This window comes from Cricetulus griseus, chromosome 5, assembly GCF_003668045.3.
Source record: "Cricetulus griseus strain 17A/GY chromosome 5, alternate assembly CriGri-PICRH-1.0, whole genome shotgun sequence".
NCBI lineage: Eukaryota > Metazoa > Chordata > Mammalia > Rodentia > Cricetidae > Cricetulus > Cricetulus griseus.
Genome location: NC_048598.1, coordinates 112,376,722 through 112,391,244, shown reverse-complemented (window position 1 = coordinate 112,391,244; position 14,523 = coordinate 112,376,722). Strand labels below are relative to the sequence as shown.

Sequence of the window (14,523 nt, the reverse complement as noted above, 5' to 3'; positions counted from 1 at the left end):
GAGAGAGAGAGAAGTTTTCCACATTAATTTTTATTGTGCTGGGTTGAATGCATGGCCTTATCCATGTGTGAAACAAACAGTGTATACCTGAGCAATACAAACAACTTTGGTTACTATTATTTTTACATTAAAAAAAGTTTTGGAAAGTCAACTATTTGGGCAGTTTACTTTGTTTTCACAATTTTGGGCAAATACCAGCTATTCCTTTTGAGTATACATTATGTCAATATCTGGTAAGACTCTGAGCTACTTATACAATTACAAGCTAACAAGTTAGCTTGTCAAAGTGTACTAAATGATAGAAGACATAAGGTTTTCAGCACATAGAGCACTTGATCACCCAGTACTTCAGACAATGGAAACTTCATGTTATCTATCATTAGATTGGTTTGTACTCTTTTTTAGTTTTATATACATAACATGGATTTGAGCTCCAGTCATTGCTGCACACATGGAGGCCTCATGTCTAGGCTGAAGTGCATGGAAGTTAGTGAAGCCTCAGTGTTACAAGGGAATGTTGGCAGATCTTCCCAGACTTTTCTAGGATGGAAACATTACTTGTATTACCCTTAGAAAAATCTGTTGTCCATTCCAGATGAAAAAACTATCTTAGTGTTCACATCCATTTACCATAAAATTGTCCTCAAAATGATAAGCATTACCTATAGGACAGTTTTTATAATTGTTCTTTAAAGCTTTACATTTTATAATTGTAAAATTTTGCTCAAGGTATAAAGAACATTAGTTAATGTTAATAGCAATGTATATCATGCAATGCCTTCCAGTTTACACAATACTGTATATACATTAATGTGCTCAGTCATGTGTGAGGTCAATTGGAATGAAGTTAAAGTCATTGATTTTAGACAATGGACCATGTCAATAGGAAGGGGAATGTCTCTAGTTACTACAACAAACACACATTTGGAGATGGAGGTTGTAAGAGCTGTGTGTGAGTGCATAAGTGTGCCAGTTATTCTTTATCTGACTCTTGTAAAGCAAGTATTATATTTAGCCACCTATTGGCTTCCTTAGATGTTCCCTACTCAACATGACTGAAATTGCAGTGGAATGTGCTGAGGATATGAACATTAGTTTGAAATTAAAATTAGTGGTACTTTATTTAGAAGTAATACTGTCCAAAAATAAAGGATTGAATAATAGAAACTACTAAAATCCTTTCTGCAGACTAAATACCAGAGGGATCTCTTGCAGGCTGAAGAAACTTCATATAGGAATTCTGAGCATATGTATCTTTGTGAGTTTTCTTCCCAGGTCTTGCAATTAACAAAAATCAGTCATGAATCAAACATGAATAGAGTGTTCATGCTATAAGGACCCAAGAGAACCTTGAAGTGTATTGAATTTCATATGTTATCATATTCCCATTGAAATTCATTGCAGATCATAAGAACATGTGAAAATTAATAAGGATGTGACTGCTTTCTTTAGGTATGGTAGGTTAGATGCCAATAAGTACCAACAATTTTATAAGAGAAGAAAAGCAAGCATTGCTCATGAAGTCTTTAATTGTTTTGTATTCCCTCACATGTTGGTTACTACCACACAAAACCTAACATTGCTGTAGTATCTAGATGCATACATTATAATATGTATAGACTGAAAATTTTAAAGTTAATTACTATTGCTATTTTGACTTACAATTCAAATTCTGATGTCCAGCCTTTTTATTACCAACCTATGCTTTTCTGCCAATTAACACTATCTTAAAAAGAAGAACAATATTGAGTAAGGAGGATGGTTTAACTGTTTGACTGATGAGAAAGCTGAAAAAACAGAGATGATTACCTTCATTTACTTCACAGAATATGGTAAAAGAGATGATGGTTAGATCTAAGAAAGACCATAATCATATAGACATATTTATGGGACTTTGTATAATTTAGATATCACAATTACTTTATATTAAGAAAATATGACAAGAAATAAATGGAAAAAAGAGGCAACAAGGAAGCAGAAATACTGGTTTAACATGTGGAGGCTGGTGATAGTTGCATGAGTTCAAGCTATAGGTGACTTCTTAGATTTATGACTTTTATGTGTTTCTTAAAATGCACTTCAAAACTACCTCATTTTTCTTATCATTAAAATGAGAATGATAATATTTTCTTTTGGAATTGTTATCAGAGTAATACAAAGATTAAGCATAAAAGTCCTGTAGGTTACCTGCCAAAAAATAAAGCCAATAAATTTTACTTGCTGTTAATTGTATTCTTATCACCATTGTTGACATGAGAATAATTATAATAAATCAGCAGGCCAATATATATCAAGCTTATTGTCAAAGTGTGATACTGTTGGATAAATAAGACTAGAAGCTCTCATTGGGGAATATAAATTAATCCATGAAAAGGAAAAGGAGTAGTAGTCAGCTATATAAGAAAAAAGCATAGGAACAAATTCCTGTTATCTGATGTAGATTATAGGATTCCTATATTTGACTGTCTTGTTCTTCTAGTACTTCATAAATCCATGCATTTCAACATGTTCATTTTTAACTGTACATAGTTATAACCCTTTGTTTATACAGATCATGAGAGTCTTTACTTTGGATATGAGGATACATCTTCTTATCTTGTGACTCCAACTGCATGCTCTATGGTATAGAATTTAGGAAAGTATTGTATTCATAAGAACTTTATTGGTGTTATCTTGTGATTACTTGAATAGTTCCATATGTCCTTCACTCTCATTGAGAACTGTCCATTTGACAATTTCACAAGTTAGGGGGCATCAAAGGACTTGTACATTGGTTTCTTCTTTTTTCTTTTAACTTTTTTGTACACTGGTTGTAAATAGGTTTTGCTATTGTCCAGAGAACTTGGACATTGGTTTAAAAACCTCTTACCATTAATCTAGTGTACCATGGCTTTGTGGATAAGGCCTTGGCAATTGTGTGGTCAGACATTGTTAGAAGGATTTAGGGCTCAGGAAAAGAAGTATCTTCTTGTCATATGAAATGACAAGAAGATAAATCTCTTTCATATTCTACCAAGACTATTGTAACATTTTTGGTTATTATATTACTTTACATATATGAGACATATAGTTTCATAAGTATATTAGTATTCTGATTAAATCTAAGAGTAAAAATAACAAATACCTTTCAATAGAGATTACCATATATTGTGGACTATGATAGGTCCTTTGTGGGAATTCTTCACTTAGGTTTTATGGAATACATGAGGTAGACAGTGTTTCTGTGTCTATTTTATGAAAAATGAAATTGAGCTAAAAGCAAGGCATAAAAATTTCCCAAGATTATATACTTAATAAAAAACAGAATCATGAGACTGGGGAAATGGCTGAGTTGGTAAAGTAATTGCTATATAAGCATGAGGATGTTAATTCAAATCCACAGAAACCATGTAAAAATCTGGGTATGATGGCATGCACATGTAATCCCAATGCTGGGGAAATGGAGATAGAATGATCTCTAGTGCTCATCAGCAATTCAGTCTACCTGAATTCATGAGTTTCAGGTTCAGTGAGAGAAAGTGTGTATGTGTGTGTGTGTGTGTGTGTGTGTGTGTGTCTAATATCTAACAATCTAATCTATCTATCTATCTATCTATCTATCTATCTATCTATCTATCTATCTATCTATTTTCTTTCTTCCTCTATTTGTCATATGTGAGGTTGAAGAAGCTGATATTTATTGAAATTTTGAAAAGAGCATTTTTCTTCTTATTTGCTGAGAGCATAAATGGACACAACACTTCAGTGTCAAGGATTCTAACTGGTGTCACACATGACTAAATATATTTCAGATAAGAAGATGGAAAACTGTCTTCTTAACTGAAGACTAAATTAGAAAAAAAGTGAGCTGGTTTTGATTACATATTACTACTGAAGTTGCCAGTATCTATAACACTGTATATTTTCTATGTACATATGCAAAACAGCCTTACCTCACCAGCATGATAGCTATCTGTAGGCAAATATATTTTTCACTTACATTTAAAAAGTTTTCCCTTTTTGAAAGATAACATTGATTTTATGAGTTTAGAATGATAAGCGATGTAAAAGGAAACTTTTTCATGTGAGCCAGAATTCTACCCAATCTTTCTTAAAACCACATAGAGTGGATCAGTTCTTTCCTTATATTTCCCTGTGTCCTGTATGATTGCCCATTGAGGTGATTATGAATACATTGTTGATTTTAGTTTTTGGTTTCACTTTTGAGGGGAAAGCTTCTAGTTGCTTAAACCTAGAAGTGTTCTGCATCTAGTACTCCAGTATGCATTCTTAGCATTGGGCTTCTCATGTAAAGACCAATGAGCCTATTTTCTTCAGGAATGGTGTATACATTGAAGCAGATAGGAAGAGCTATATTTTAAAATATGGTGTAGGTGACTATGCATTTAAGTGCAGTAGACAGTCATACATTCTGATGTTTAAAAGTCATTAATCTGAGATGACATCATTGTGTGAGTCAAACTAGTCAACTGATGTGAACAGATGATTCACAACTCCTGAAGACAAAGTTAAAATGCCTGCTCCACATCTCTACTGGAAATGAAGCAATTGAAATTAAGTCATAGAACTGTATAAAAATGACAAATTAAAGGAAGAAAAACTTATGAATGTTACATAGCACAAGAAAATTCAAGGCAGCTGTTTAAATCAAAAGGATCCATATTGAGGAATAGCAGTCTTCCTAAATTAGTAAGATTGTCTTTTCACCCACTGCAGTACTGAACTATTGAGACAGATTTTTATGAATTCCCTCTTCTTGGGAAATTTGTCTTCCTTTTAAAAAGTAGTTATTGAGAGTTTTTCCTTGCCTGAAACTCATCTCATTGCTTTCTTTTCATTATAACTTTTTTCTTTTTCTGTGTTGTGCCAGAATGTAGACAGTTGAATGTATCACTCTGCCTAGTAGAGCTAATTTTTCAATTTACATAAATAAATAACCTGCCAAAACTAATTACTTCTCTTCAAATTCTAAATACATTATTTCTCCTCTTTTTCCAATCTGTCTTGGTTTAATTATTTTCACATCAGTTGTCATTTTATGAGCTGGTTTAGACTAAAAAGGCATAATCGGAAGTGTCTTACTGTTTTAATTTGACTAATTAAGATTGCTGCTTTTGTCTGGTTGTCTGGAGTTATCTATTTATAGCCTTTTCATAGTTAGTGGTAGGAGGGAACACAAATACTAAAGAATTAAAGGGAAGCATATGCATTTACTTACATTTACATGTTAAATGACCATTATTCATTTTTCTCGCCTTTGCAAAAATTAATTTTCATTTGCTTCAAAAACTAGAAGCAGGTCTAGGAAAGCAGGTCATATCTTCTTCATTCTTATGGTGCATTTTAAAAATAAAGAACATCTAAAATATTGCATCTGAGGTTCTGCATCATCTCCATGGCTTGAATTGAGAAAATTGTGAACACAGCACATGATTACTCTTAGAAAACAGATGGTTAGCTGAATAACCATGCAATTCACAGGGTGTAATTGCCTGGTTGTGAGAAAGATTATACAACAGCACCTGGGAAATATAGAGGAAGAAAGAGCAGGTGGGAGAGCACAGTCATCTCTGCATCAATAATGTAGTTTCTGTAGATGAAGTACTTAAACTCATGTCCTTCTAAATGGCTCCAGCTTGCATTTATTAACATGCTGTCTTCCAAACTGGTCTCAGAAATTATATACTTTTCCCCCGTTTATCTTTACTAACTGATTGTGTAAAACAAATAAGACCCCAGAATTCTTATTACCAATGGGAAACTGAAATAAAGTGGCTTCATCATTAATCCAAAACAAGTCGGGTTAGGCACCACCTGCCCATAACATTAACCTAATTAATGCTTGTACTTTGTAATCATCCAAAAATCTAGTTATTCTGTTTTCAAAGGTGACACTATATAACACACACACACACAATGCTAGATGTTACTGAAAATTACATTCAATCTAGTTTCCAAAATCAATAGAAGAATGTTATTGTCTAGGTGATATCTTTAAAACTATAAACAGTTTATGTAGAGGGCCATCAGAATGATCAATTACATGGTTATCTTAAATTCAATTTGTGAAACAATATTTTAACTAATCATATTTATGTGTTTGTCTTACACTTATCTTGAGTTATACATTTTCAAATAAAGTCTTCTTCTGTTCTTGTGGGCACATCAAAGAACCTTCATTATATTTATTCTTTTAAAGTAAAATACAGAGCATACCTTTCAAGATATATTCATAGGAGAGAACTTTTTCAATAAAATCCCAACAACCAGGAAATACTCTTAAGTATTAATAGATGGGACAACATGCATTTTGCACTTTGGGGTCTACAATCAGCTCGCAAATAAATACACGGAGGCTTATTCTTAGTCATGAATGCCCAACCTTAGCTTGGCTTGTTTCTAGCCAGTTTTCTTATATTATCCTGTTTTCCTTTTGCCTCTGGTTTTTACCTTTCTCTATTCTATATACCTCTCTTTACTTTTTACTCAGTGGCTGGCAGTGTGACTGGGTGACTGACCCCTGGCATCCTCTTTTCCTCCTTTTCTTGTGCCTCCTTCTTTTTTCTCATTTATTTACTGTCTCTGCTTGGCAGTCTCACCTATTTCTCTTTCCTGCCTAGCTATTGGTTGTCCAGGTCTTTATTAGACCAATCAGGTGTTTACCTTTACAGATTTAAACAAATGCAACATAAAAGAATGCAACACATCTTTGCATCATTAAACAAATATTCCACATAAAAGAATGTAACATATCTTTAACTAATATTCCACAATAAAAAATTCTGTACTGCAAAGGAAAACATCAGCAGTATTAACAGCCAGTCCATAGAATGAGAAAAAATCTCCAGCAGATACACTTTGGAAAGGGTTCTAATATTCAGAATTAACAAATAATTGCAGATATTAAATACCATGAAAACAAAACTGTCAATTTATATATGCGGAAATGAATTGAAAAGAAAGTTTTCAATAATGGGTATCTAAATGGTGAATAATTATTTTAAAAAGATCTGAGTCTCCCTAAGTATCAGAGAAATGCAAATTCAAATTATTCTGAGATACTACATCATCCTAGTCTGAATGGCTATCATCAACAAATCTGACAACAAAAGTTGGGAATGATATGGACAGAAGAGAAGCCTTGTTTAGCACTGTAGGGGGTGCAGATTAATACAGCTACTATGGAAATCAGTGTGGAGATTGCTTCAAATATTAAAAATAGAAATATCATGTGGTCCAGCTATTTCACTCCTGGGCTGATACCCCAGGAACTCCATACCCTATCATAGAGATAATTTAGCTGCTTTATTCAGTATAGAAATAAAATGGGAGGCAACCTAGTTGTCCATCAATAGATGAATAGACGATGAAGCTCTCTTGGTATATTGTCATAAAGGCCTCAGAGAAATATAAAAAGTAATAATATTCTCATAGATTCACAGTGAGCTTCCTGACTCAAGGAGGTATACAATTTGGTCAAATTCACAGGTTTAGTGAAATGTAGAGACATGAACTCATACTATCCAAGGCTGAGATACTTTCTCTGCCTACAGCCTTCAATCCACATGCCATGGATCTCAGTCCTGGGGAGAATCTGTTTTCAGAGCTAATTGAAAGCACTTTAAACACCAAACACAATACTCCTGTGATGTGGAAGATGCAACAATATTTTTGCCATCTGTTCTCTCTCTCTCTCTCTCTCTCTCTCTCTCTCTCTCTCTCTCTCTCTCTCTCTCTCTGTCTCTCTCTCTCTCTGTGTGTGTCTAGTTACCAGCAGCAAAGATTATTATTTTGCAGTTTTTCTCCCTTACTAATTCTTACATGTCAAGGACTATGAAGAGAAGAAATTAAAGAGGAGACAGGATTAGATAGTTCATATTTACTGTCTTGATGTTTCAACCTTTTTCACTTTACAGAACTTTCAGTTTTTGACATTTTGTGAATTTTATATGTTGCACACAGCGTTCACAAAGTCTTTCATTTTCACACTCAGTGATTGATGCATTTTCAGCATGCCTTCCTCTTGCTTCATTTTAGGTGGCTACAAGTTACATAGAGTCAGTCTAGCTATGATGCCAGGTGTCACAGAGTAGTTAAAATATCAGGAAGGTATGAGTCTCCGTCTCATTTATTTATAAAACTCATAGAAATATACTAATAAATCCACCATCAAACAGGAAACCAAGAAGATACAGTGAGTTCAAAAAGTTAAAGAAGCACACACCTATATAAAGTGAAGAAATGTGAAAATAAATTTACAGACAGAAGAAAGCCGTGTTTTCCAAAGTGAGCAGAATAAGGAAGAGGAAGTGGAGATGTTGGCAAGTAAAATGTATGTACATGTGTACAATGAAAGCTGGATATACCTGGCTCCACTTTCAGTGAGCTGAGTGATCCTATCTCAAGAGACTACCATGGGAAGTTATAGAGCAGCCTTTAACATCAGTCTCTGATCTCCACAGGCATCACACCCTTCATATTTGCATGTAACTACATACACATGCTGAACATTTGAAGATACATAGATAAAATCCAAAGAAACAAAGGAAATTTTAATATTTAGATGTTTATAATGGTTACTTTCATGGGACAGACAACCCAAATAAATACAAGTTGGCCATGAATACCAAGTCCAACTTCATGTTTCTTGGTGCATTTCTTTGTTGGTTTGCAACTTGACAGAATCTAGAATCACCTGGGAGACATATTCTGGGAATATGCCTGTGGGAGATTATCATGACTGTGTTGAACGATGTGGGAATTTCCATCTCAATTACAAGTTGGACTAATCATTAGACCCAGTATCCTGGACTGTATAAAATGGAAAAGGTGAGCTTAGCACTAGAGTTGATCCATTTCTCTCTGCTTCTTGAGGGCTTGGGTGAATACTGCTATGCCATCCACTGCGATGGCTGGCCTGTATGATGGCTGGCCTGTATCTTGAGCTGTGAGGCAAAATAAGCCAGTTGTTTCTCCCTTCAACTGCATTTGTCACTGTTCTTTTTTTGTGACAGAAAGAATATCAAACCACACAGGGTTATCCAGAAAGTAAGTGAAAGGCCACTTGAGACTGTCTAGTGAATAACAGTTAACCATGGGTAGTTAAGAGGCAGAATGTTCACTTTGGGGATGACTAGGAAATGTGACTTTTATTTTTAAGGCCAAACCATATTTATTTCAGTGTCAGCAACAGCTTAGCCATAAAAAAAAAGGGGAACAGAAGTCTCTACAGCAAGGCTAGGGCTCAGCTTCCAGCCGGCAAACATCAGGGATGCATGGCAGACACTGCCCGAGTATTAAGTTAGGAAGTAGCAGGCTGGTGGTGATGAGGGCCAGGCTTCACTTTTGGGCAGCCATGAGGTCATCGATAGCCTGACCCTCCCTGCTCAAGCCACTGTTCCATCTCAATGAATAGCTTCACCTCATTTGCCACCATTTGTAACAGCTCCAACTCTGAGAAGTCCAAGCAGTTCCAGTTGGAGACATGGAAAACTCCGCTGACATCAGCGGTGTTCTCACCACCCGTGCCTCTCTTCTGAAGCTGCAGCCACTTGAGCACCTCCAAGAACTTCTCTTGCTTCCCACGTGGGGCAGCTTGATGTGCACACCTGCCCATAGTCCAGTGCCCAGGTTGGATGGACATGTGAGAATGTAGCACAGGTGAGGGTTCCACACGAACCCGTATTTCTTAGACTTGAAGGGCGTTTCAATCTGGTGAGGCCAATGCAGAACTGGGTGAACATTTCCTTCCTGTTGTCCCCCTTCTGCATGGAGATGACCGCAGATGGTCCTCCTTGTTGATCCACACTAGGAAAGTCTTGTTATCATTGTCCCATATGCCGCGAGCGTGGGCCATGCCGGAGACCAGCAGCAGAGGCGACACAGGCTTGTCAAAGAGGAAGTGGTTGTTGATGAGTTGCTGTAGCTCTGCTTCGGTTATATTCTACTTCCAGCTTCTTGATGGTGTGCCCTGTGACTGCAGTGTGGGATGGGAGTGGTGAGCTCAGCCCATAGTTGGGGTCCAAGTCATCAAAGTCCTGCAGGTTCTCTGGGTTGAGGTCCGTCTTGTGCTCAACACTGGGCTGGTAGCCGCTGTGTCGGTCCTCAATGATGGGGTCAAAAAGGTCCTTGAACACTTCTTGAATCTCCTCTTCACCCGCCGCCGTACCCACCGTCATGATGTACGGGTGGCCAGGATTATCTATGCCAGTTTGAATGGCATGGTCCAAAGTATGACCTGATTCTTCTCTGGAGTTCCTCTGTTCATTTCTGATTTTGCTGAAAAGTGACATATTTAGATGCCAATCTATTATGACATACAACATGCACAGAGTAAGTACAAAAGAGTGATTAAGCCACCTCTTTTGATAATTTTCCAGTGCACACATATGATTTGTTGTCATCATATGTTTCTTAGCAAATCTACATCTCACAGCTGCTAATATATAGGTTAGGTACATAGATTGATTGGCAGTCATCATCATCATCTTCTTTGTGTGCTTTGCTATATGATTTGAGCCTGACTGAATCAAGTCACTTTTTATTATCGGAGAGTAGCTGATTGGCTATGTGTGTGATACTGAGCACTGAAGACAAGACAGTGTTTTCAATAATGAAGAAATTGTCCTGTCTCTGAAGCCCCAGAAAGTTCTTTTGAAAATGTATTTCAAAGAAGTCCTAAATTTGACTGCCTAGTTCCACCTCACTCTTTCTCTGAAAGTAAATTCATAGGGATCTTTTTGAAATCAAATCAGCTGTAATAGCATTCTTGTAGCATAGTTTCTTCTCTAGGGACAGCGGTCAAAGGGGAGAATCCTCCACATGCACTTAAAAGATGTAAATATTTTAATGCTTCTCCAATTTGCAGACATTGCCTTAGTTAAAAAGTGGAAGTTCTTGGAGAATTCTGTTTCTCTCTGTGGTTTTCAGTGCAGCCCAGCATTATTATTTAATTGCATTCACTACCAGATTGCCCCTTACCAATACAGTCTTCTACTTCAGAGTGTCCCTCAGTATATAAATGTCTCATGGACACATCCCAACCATTTCCTTCTGAACCACACATTTGCATCGGTCCCATCCCAGATTGGAGAGAACTTAAAAGGGGTGACAGGATGAAAAATTCTAGATAGGCTGCTACAAAATAAGGCAAGGGCAAGGCCACTAAATGGAGCAGCCTCTGATGCAAGTTGTTGGCTATGCACTTGGTCTCATACTTTTGCATCTAATCAGCGATTTCATCTTTTACAAGCTACACAAGTTGCCTTTGAATAGTGTGTGGAATGAGTTACTTACTCTTGCTTTTTAAAAGAGGGATTTTATTGAACCTGTCATATTTGAAGATGTATTGTTATTGTTCATCTGTTTTGAGACTATGAGCAAGAAGTGTTTGCAAAATGAAGTTGTAGCTGTTTTGGAGGTAGTCAATCTTCAGAATTTCACACTGGCTTTTAGAAATCTGACTATTGACTATATTTCTTAGATGAAATACTCACCTTAACTCATAATACACAGGTCTTACAACATCAGAAGCACTGCTGAGGCTTTGGAACTCTCTTTAAAACTTTTATAAACTAGCAATGTCAAATATTCTCAAAGACTTTATGATCCTCATAAATTTCCTAGGTATTAATTTGTACTAATATCAGGATTATTGACCTTAGTAGTTACAAGTATTACCATTATAATTTTCCTGGTTTTCTCTGTGCAATTAACATTAGGTAAAATATTTGTTTATGAATAGAAACTTTAATTTTTTTAAATTCTAATTTAAAAATTAGAAGTAAACTAGAACCAATATATTAGAGAAATGACCTGGAATATAAAGAGAGAGACTGTGTAATTTTGTTCATGGTCTCTCTCTGGTAATTAATAATAACCACAAAATCATGTTTGCATTGCAGAAAATGTGGCTAAGGATTCTCGGGTTTATAAACCTTTGTTAGTAAAATTGCCTTATTTTAACTGATTTTTTTTCACTGAAAATAGATTCTTCTCTCATGCAATACATCTCAACCACAGTCCCCCACCACCACCACTCCTCCAAGCCTCACCTTCTCTCCCCCAAATCCACTTGTCCTTCATCTACTCTTCAGAAAAGAACAGGCCTCCAAGAGATGATAGCCAAACAGGACAAAACAAGATACAATAAGCCCTCATATCAAGGCAGAACAAGGTAACACAACATGGGGAAAAAGAGTCTCAAGAGTACGCAAAAGAGTCAGAGATAAGATACACACTGTTAGGAGTCCCATAAAAACACCTAGTTCACAGCCATAAAATATGCATATAGGACCTGGTACAGACACATACAGGCCCTGTGCTTGCTGCTTAAGTTTCTGTGAGCCCATGTGAACACTGCTTTTTTTGGGAGGCATGTTGGTTTTGTTTTGGTTTTTGGATTTTTGTTTGTTTGTTTGTCTTTTCTTGCTGATTTAAAAAATATTGCGTGAAAGATAAATTAAAACATATTTAGTTGTCTATTTATGTTGAAGTAAATTGATTAAATTTATTCTTTGTTCACATATGTTTATCATGCTTTCTATGAACAATAATGCTCTATAGGGTCATGAATCAATTATATTATGTTTTGACAACTGCGTTATCCAACAATTTCACCACTGTTTAAACATCAAAGATTATCTTTATATAAATCTTTATTGTTTAATCTATTGAATACCCTGGTTATATCACATAGCCTATTGCTTCTTGGGCTAAAAATCTGAACAGCAAAATAAAGATTAATAATTAAAATTACAAAAGGGTAATAACTCACAACATTATACATTCATCGACTAATACAAAATCCACCCACTATCAATGTGTTAAATAAGTTTAAAATGTAAAATAATAATGTACATAATATGTTATTTCATTCAATTTATTTGGAATTTCAAGTTGGGATAAAAGAAGACATAGATCATGTGCTATATAGTTTTGTGTCAGCTTGACACAAGCTAAAGTCATCTGAAAGGAGGAAACCTTAATTAAGAAAATGCTTCCATATGATCGGTGGAGCTATAGGCAAGCTTGTAGGGCATTTTTAAATTAGTGAACAATGGGGGAAGGCCCAGCCCACTGAGGTGCTACTACCCTGTAAGAGTGATACTGTCTTCTATGAGAAAGTAGTCTGAGCAAGCCATGGGGAGCAAGGTAGCAAGCAGCACTCCTCCTAGACCTTTGCACAAGCTCCTGGCCTTTATACAGGCGCCTGCCTCTAGGTTCCTGTCCTGTTCTGACTTTCATTGATAATTAACAATGATTTGGAAGCCAAAAAGCCAGCTTGAACACTAGGGATAGATCCTGATCCCACTGCCAGGGGCACCACAAACAGACATTGGTTTTTATATAGCTCTTCTATTTTATTAGAAAATAACAATTGTGCATATTTACTTCCCTTTTGTAGTATGCATGAGATGCCATTCCTATTATTTTATTAATACTATTCTATGTATTTATAAATTAAAAAATATGCCTGATGCAGGCAATATGCAGTTGGATTTTTTCAATATAGTTCTGGCACTTTGACTTTCAGTTGGGGCATCACCACTAAATTTAACAAAATGAGTTGTATTTTCATTTAAATCTATTATCTTTTCTTTATTTCTCTTTCCCCTCTTCTTGGTCCCTCATAGTTAATTGAGTATTTTTAATATTTCATATGATTTGCCAATGGGATTTTAAAGTATACTTCTTCTATTAATGATTATTAACCATGGCAATGTTATCAATGAGTATTAAAGAGTGTGTCAATGATCCTCCATCACAACTGACTTTGTTTCCTCTTTTATCAATGAAAGTTAGCAATGTGTAGGAGGAAGCAATTTTGAGAAATTCAAATAGATAGGTGGCAGCTGCTGGCATCTATTGGATAGAAGCCTGGAAGAATGTAAGCATCCTACAAAATATTAGAGAGCCCCTCCTTGCAACACACAATTATCCTGCCTAAAATGGAAGTTGTTCCAACATTGAGAAAATCACAGTGTACATGATAAAGCCATAAATATCCACTTAGAGACAGCATCATATCCCTTTACTGTTGGGATTGCACATGCAGCCTTTTCATGTGTAAGTTTCCACTCAATATTTCTCACTTTGAAATAAAGTAACATACCAGGATATAAATGATATGATGGGGAAATGAAAAAAGCAGGAAAGGGGGTCTTTAGGAAACGGGGAAGGAGGTGAGTAAAATAACAATAAGGATGTCTAAAAAGCCTACAAGGAATCATTATATTAACCATTTACCTATAAAAACCTGTAATGTTTTTAAATACAAATACAGGAATACATATAGAGTTTAAAAAAACTTTTCTCATTTAAGCTGATGGGGCTTTCTCCAAGAGCCAAAGACCACCTAATAACCGCCCTAACCAGAAATAAGCAGACCTGTTTTGTCGGTTAGGGCTATCCAAGAGATTCCCCAGGCATACAGCCTGTTGTTACCATTGGTTTTCCCTCAAAGGTGGAAGGTAACTCCCTTTTACTGAAGGTGTCTAAGAAACCTACCATTCACATCAGAAA

At 35.8% G+C, this 14,523-nt stretch overlaps 1 pseudogene; it reads right to left on the bottom strand.

Annotated features, from left to right (window-relative positions):
- Positions 1-9,339: 9,339 nt before the first annotated feature.
- On the bottom strand, positions 9,340-10,292 carry LOC100774496 (annotated as a pseudogene).
- Positions 10,293-14,523: the final 4,231 nt, after the last annotated feature.